Below are 7,473 nucleotides of genomic sequence, written 5' to 3'. Positions count from 1 at the left end.
TGATATTGATAGAATATGGAACTTTGGAAGATTAAAGAAAAGAAGAACGGAAAATCACCAAAAGACGTTCTCACGACGTGAACAAGTCATGGTTCACGACGTGAGTGGAGATTTCTACAAGATATGCATGCGGTTGGAAGAGTCCTTGCCGAACACGTTTATCCCATATTCACGACGTGAATCCTTATGGTTCACGCCGTGAACTCGGGAAATCAGAAAACTATAAATTCCCTTGCCCATTACGTCTTGAGGACTTTTTGGCTAATTGAAGGGTTTCCAAAAGATGATTTTTAGCAGAGGAGAAGTTCTGGAAAAAGGTTTGCCTATTTAGTATGTGTTAGTTTGTTAGTTGCTATTATGAGCAGATGAATCTAGCTACTCTTGTTTAGCTAGATGAAGCTTCTAACTTATGAATAGCTTAATTTTACACGGATTTTTTGAGTTGGTAAATTGCTTGTGTTTGATTTATCATTACCAAGCATGCTTATGTTTGTTTCTTTAGTTGTTTAAATTCATGTTCTGTGTAGCTTAGTGACCATTAACTACATAAACTTGTTTACCTAATGATTTAGTAAACATTAAATTGTTAAAGTTAGGATTGACCAATCTTAGTTAGTAATTAAAGTAAATAAATTTAGTTGTGCTAGAGAACGTAGATTATGACTATAATTGCGTTTGCATAATAAATCTTACATAGTATATTGATAATCATAATTGGTTCTGTGTTTAATTGTGTGTGACCATACATAGTTTTACATGAATTAATTAATTATCTGTAAAGTTAGACTTAAATTACTAATATAATAATAACCAACTTGCTAATCCATAATTATTAGCTAGCGATAAGGATGAAGTAGATTCGAACTAAACAAAAGTGCTTTTACTTATTGATTGAATTTGAGTTAAGTTCGTTTGATCTTGTAAAATCAGATAAAACCCTTTTTAAACTTCTTAATAATTAGGTTAATTTGATAGCAAGTAGATTAATTAGTAACACCGTTTCCTATTATCGATACCCGACTTACCCAAGCTATATTATAATCTGACTAGGTACACTGCCTATAGGTGCATAGTTAGTCTAAGTTTGTTAGGTTATAAATATTAAAATTAGTGGGTACTTTTGTGCACATCAAGTTTTTGGCGTCATTGCCAGGGAACGGTTTAGTTAATTATTAGTTTGTTTGCTTTAAATTAATCGATCATTTTTGTAGGGTAAAACCTACAAGAATTTACTTTTCTGTTTTAATATTTTTCTACATTACAGGACTCATGACATGAACCCTTAAGATTCACGATGTGAGAAATGAAGTTCTTAGATTTGTTTATTTTAGTTCGTCTTTCTTAGTTCAATTTTACATTTTATCTTTTTATTTTATTTTAGGAGTTCATGACCAGAGGTTCTAACACACCTTTGGTGTCACCACTTGAAGATCCCGATTCTGCAATTCACACAAAGAAGGATAAGAGCATGAAAGAAGATAAAACACCAAAGAAAACACCTTTACAAGAATTCAAGTCAGTGTTCTCAAAGAAGTCAGGGAAGAAAACGGGGGAGTCAAGTTCATCTTCAAAGAACAAGAGCAAGCTTGAACACTTTGATCAAATACTCATCCAAATCGATTCTCAATACGATACTGAGCCTGAATTTGAAGAACATACAAGTGAACCCAAAAACGAGCCAAGTAACGAGATGGCGAATATTGAAGAAATGTCCATGGGAGCCTACAGAAAGAGAACTCGATACGATGTTGGTCCAGGTTTAGTACAACCTACTATTCCTACCACTTCCACATTCGAGCTGAAAGGACATATCCTTTCTGAACTAAAGAATATCCCATTCTATGGAAAAGATCATGAGGATGCGTTCAAGCATTTAGATTGAGTCAACGACATTGTTGATTACTTCAATGTCCCGAACGTTAACAGAGATATCGTCTTGCTAAGGATGCTTCCCGTTACCTTTAAAGGAGCTGCAAAGGATTGGTTAAAAGCACTTCCACCTGGTACAATCACTACTTGGGCTCAAATACGTGAGTAGTTTCTAGACAAATTATGTCCACCATCAGAGATAGCTAAACTCAAGAAGGCAATAGCTAAATTTGAGCAAAACCCGGGGGAATCACTTTACGAAGCATGGGAGTGTTATTAAGGGTTGTTAAGGAATTGTCCTCAACATGACCTTAACATTCAACAAGAAGTGTCCATATTCTATTACAGGGTCAATGTTTTGACAAGACAAATCCTTGATTCTCAAGGACCGCTTACGAAGAAAAATCCGGGCAAGGTCAAGGAATTCGTTGAAGAATTTGCGAAGCACTCTCATGAATATCACGATCCAAGGAATGAAAGCGTGAAAGGAGTTGGGGGTGCACATTCTAAGGAAATGGCTGCCATGATGGCAATGCTTAACACTATGGATAGGAGATTGACCCAAATGGACCAATCAATTCATGCAATTCGTGTTGGTTGCGAGAGATGTAGTGGCCCACATTTGACAAAAGATTGCAACATGGATGAATATGGGAACAAGAAAGCTCAAGTTTGCAATTCAAGTGGAGATAAATACGATGAAGACTATGGAAAACCGAAGAAAGAGTGGTTTCCATACGAAAAATACAAGAAGCAAAAGGAAGAGAAATAAAAGCAAACTGGATAAGGCTTCTACCAAAAAGAGCAGCCAACAACCGAGAAGAAAATAGACTTAGAAACCATGTTGACCCGACTCATGGAAGCATCTGAGAGAAGGCATCAAGATACCGATGCAGTGCTAAAAGAACACTTGAATATGATGAAGGAACATCACAAAATTTTGATTGACCAACAAGCTTCATTAAGAAATCATCAAGCATCAATTCAAAGTTTAGAAGTCCAAGTTGGTCATCTTACTACTTTGGTTAATAACAAATTGTCTTCACAATCTCCCGAAAAGCAAGATCAATCTCATGTCATGGCCATTGATCCTGAAGAAGAGGCGATTTATGAATTCCTAGAAGCACTAGAAGTGGAGACAAGGCCATCTAAACCGAAGCTAGAGAAGTCCAATCTAAAAAACGAAGAAGTTGCAGAAATGCCAGATTCACGTCGTGAGCTTGATATGTTCACGATGTGGGATCGGTCTGCACAAAAAAAAATTGTATCTGGTCCAACTTATAAAGCGCCTTTGCTATTCCCATCTCGAGCACATCTTAGCCCACTGGAAAGGGAACATCTGGAATTTATTCAACAAATAAAGGGTATTCCTATTAATACTCCTTCCATTTATTCGCTTTCAAAAATTCTAGAATACGCAAAGTTCCTCCAAGACTTAATAGACACTCGTCAGCAACTAAAGAAGAATTCTAATATGATTCTAAGCGAGCAAAGCTCAAAATCTATATTATGAGAGTTGCCTATGAAGATGGGAGATCCTGGATGCCTTACTCTTCCATGTGAGTTCGGGAATAATTTGAAGATTTATGCTTTAGCAGATTATGGGCTAGCATAAATTTGATGCCTTTTTCATTTTATCAGAAGCTGAATATTCTGAAGCTGAAGGCTACAAAGATGACTATTCACATGGCCAATCGTTCAGTGACACAACCTCGGGGCATTGTGCAACATATTCTTGTAAAATTTGGGAAATTCGTGTTTCCAATAGATTTTGTGGTGTGGGACATGAAAGAAGATCCCGATGTTCCGATTATTCTTGGCCGCCCGTTACTAAACACTATTGGGGCTTTATTTATTGATTCACTTACTAATATAATAATAACCAACTTGATAATCCATAATTATTAGCTAGCCATAAGGATGAAATGTATTCGAACTAAACAAGAGTGTTTTCTACTTATTGATTGAATTTGAGTTAAGTTCGTCTGATCTTGTAAAATCAGAAAAAACCTTTTTTAAACTTCTTAATAATTAGTTAATTTGATAGCAAGTAGATTAATTAGTAACACTGTTCCCTGTGATCGATACCCGACTTACCCAAGCTATACTATAATTGTTGGGCTAGAAATTATTTTTGAAGATTGCGTCTTTTGGGTCGTTAAGCATAAGCCTTTTAGTATTCCGGTTTGGGCCTGTCCAGCCGTGAACCTTTTATGTTTTGTATATAAGTTTACGCTTGCATGCATATTAGGTTAAGGTTTTTAGAGATCTGAAAATAGCGATACATCTAGACGATAACAGGTTTCTTTAATCGTACTTGTAACCTTCCAATCCTCTACAGTTGATGTTCTTAATAGAGCTCTTCTGAGGATTTTTGTTTAAATCATTCGACACGTTTGATTCCATCTTGACTTATTCTTTTTATTATGATTCATATTGTTTATGTTTATATACTTGTTCAAGATCTAATCGATCTTTATAGATTAAAGGTTAGTTTAATCTCATCAATTGGTATCAGAGCAGGAGGCTGTGTAATCGATACACATCTTTTCTGTGAAAAAGATTTCCATTAGGGTTTTTCCGCAATTATCAATATTTATTGAGCCGTCATCTCTTTATTGACGTATCTTGATATTTATTGTTTTGCCCTAATCTGCTTTATTACAAGTCTGATCTTTGAACAGGTTGTTACAATCATAATGGACGCGACGCAATCAAATCCTATTAATATTTCCAACAGCATCGGTTCGACGATAAAGATTCCAATCTTATACACCCATGACTATGAAGTATGGGCACATCACTTTGAAGACTACGTGATTGGATCGGAGGATAATGGGTACCTCATATGGGAAGCTATCATCAATGGACCATTCTCTCATTCTGCATCGTCCAGAATCATTAAGACACAAAAGGAGTACAATGATCTGCTAAAGGACGTGAAGGATATTGCACAAGATGAAAAGGACAAATTCCAGTGCAATATTAAGGCGTTAAGGTTGATCAGATTCGCCCTTCAGTCCGACACATTCAGATTGGTCAACTCATGCACAACGGCAAAGGAAGTTTGGGATAGACTTCGTGAACTGTATTCTACAGACGAGGATCTTGAACATTCAATTCAAACTTTGCTTTTATCTGAGTTTGGAGAATTCAGGCAAGGGGTCGAAGAAACCGTGACCCAGACGTTTGATCGCTTTAATCATCTACTCAGCAAGATGATCAAACACGATATTGAAAGGAAGCTTATCGAATAGAAGGTTACTTTCTTGAACGGATTGAGGTCTGAATGGAGAGCAGTAGTTTCCACAGTCAAAGCTCATGAGCAGTTTAAATCATACTCTTTGGCGAAACTGGTGGGTATTCTTAAGTCCCAAGAGAAGATTGCGGTGCAAGAAAAGAACGTCGTTACTAGTCTTGGTTCGTTGGCCCTCCTATCTAAAAGTAAAGCTGTGATGGAGGATGAAGACCTCAACCTGGAGGAATATGATCTCACGTCTGAGGATTATGCCATGATGGTGTCCAATCCCAAGAGGTTCATAAAGAAGAGATTCCCCAGCAACAAAAACCGAAACTGGCAGGGGAGTTACAGCTCTGAAAAGGTGAACAATGAACTGAAGGCTGAGGAGCACAAGAAGGAACCGAAGGTGGATGGCGATTCCAGAGTAAGCTGTTTCTACTTTGGTGGGAAAAACCACTATGCTAAGGACTGTGTTCTTAAGAAGATGGCTGAAAAGGATGATGAAAATGATGAGGAAGCTGTGTTGCAGAAAAGATTGGACGAGTTGAGAAAGAAGAAGTCTACTGCTAACCCTTCTATTAATGCTCTCATTGTGCAGGGTTCTATTAATGATGACGAGTTCAGTAGCACGGAAGTTTGGTCTACCGACTCAGAAGACGAGGAAGTGAGGAAGCCTACCCATGGAAAGGCTTATGTGGCTAAGGAGGAAAGAAGTGAGGAAGCCTACCCATGGTAACTGGTGTATCTCAAATGCAGGGATACAACACCGATGGAGGAAGTGATGGACCGAAGGTAAAGGAGGACATGTGCTTTACGGCCAAACCTCTCAGCCAGCAATTCAATGAGCTCGATGAACTGATAAAGAAGGTACAATCTGTTTTTATTTCATGCAAAGTACCATCATCCTCATATGAGAAAGAACTAAAAAACATTAATACAAGAATTTCTCATCTAGATAGTAGTTTAACTCAAACTCGAGTCACCAATTCTAACCTAACTGATCAATTGAGCAGGGTGGCGTCGAAAAGTGAGGAGCGGAGAATGTGGATCGAGTTAAAGGAGTCTGAATTAGTTAAAGTTAAAGACGAAAACATTTATTTGCAAAGAGACAATTTAAAATTGTTAAAACAGCGGAATGTTTTTTGTTTAATTGCTAAACGTTTGTACTCTAATATTACTCAGCTTCACTTGGATTGTGAAATAGGCCAAAAGATCCATCGCATGATTTTGCCCTTCCTAGAGTTTAAGGAGGATGAAATCAATGCCGAAGCCTACAATTGTGAGAGTGTGATATCGTCTGATGATGTCAATCCGACCTACATGTATGGACTGGACAAAATTTAGTCCTTCATTAAATCCAAAGATCACAAGGACATGCTTAAAAATCTTTTGGATGAAAATGACAGACTTAAACTGAGAACCGAAACCATGCAAAAATTTGACTCTTTAAACGCCAACGTAAGCTCAGAAAACAAAATTGATGTTGAAAATGCATCTGAGCTTAACGGAGACGAAAACATGAGTGAAATTTCTGTAGAGGACACGGTTGACTGCTCAGAATTCATTAAAAACGAACCTGAAAACCACAAGAATCTTATTTCTGAAAATTCAGTAGAGTTCGCTCGTTTGTCCCATCAAAAGTCCCCAATATTAGTTGAGAAAGCAGTTGTGTATCAAAAGGTCAGGACCACTCCGAATAAAGTATACAAGGTAACAAGAGTAACCGAACATCAAACAGCTGAACTTGTAGCCATTGTAAACGAAGACAATGTTGATGGCTGCGATGAGTACTTCTGGGAAGCTCCAATTGATAATGCAGACGAAACCATTGGTTTATCTGAAAGAACTTCCTGGAAGAGCAAAGGAAGATACATACCTGAACCCTTGAATAAGCTTAACAATTTCGATAAGCCAAGCACCAGTGGTACAAAAGATATTCCTCAGGAGGATGATCGTTCGGCAAAAGAACACGCTACATTTACTCAAAGTAAAACTCCTGCAGTTCAAAAGGAACCAGTCAAGGAGACACCGAAAACGAAAGCAAATGTTCATCATCAACCTACACAGATGAGGAATAGGAAGAGAGAAAGGAACAATAGATATAGGAAGAACCTTTCTGAAAGGAAACAATTCTGGCATTCCCAGAATGCATATTTCTCACACCAAGACAAGAATCTGAAGTATGAAAACAATCCTGTAGGGAAGCTTGAAAGTCACAAAAATCGAAAGCCAAGGTTCGGTTCACAAGAATATATCAACCGAAGGCAAAGGTTCGGTTCTGAAAAAGACTTCAACCGAAACCAAAGGTTCGGTTCCAAAGACAGCTCCAACCGAACGCAAAGGTTCGGTTCTGAAGTCAAAAG

The 7,473-nt window shown here is 37.6% G+C and overlaps 1 non-coding gene across 1 annotated transcript; it reads right to left on the bottom strand.

Annotated features, from left to right (window-relative positions):
* Positions 1-2,074: 2,074 nt before the first annotated feature.
* On the bottom strand, positions 2,075-2,181 carry LOC144999000 (small nucleolar RNA R71). Its single transcript, XR_013660530.1, has one exon. It is a non-coding gene; the product is annotated as a small nucleolar RNA R71 (small nucleolar RNA).
* Between the last annotated feature and the right edge of the window lie 5,292 nt (positions 2,182-7,473).

Source organism: Lactuca saligna, chromosome 5 (assembly GCF_052625555.1).
Source record: "Lactuca saligna cultivar CGN05327 chromosome 5, ASM5262555v1, whole genome shotgun sequence".
NCBI classification, from domain to species: Eukaryota; Viridiplantae; Streptophyta; class Magnoliopsida; order Asterales; family Asteraceae; genus Lactuca; species Lactuca saligna.
This window is presented reverse-complemented; position numbering and strand designations above follow the sequence as displayed.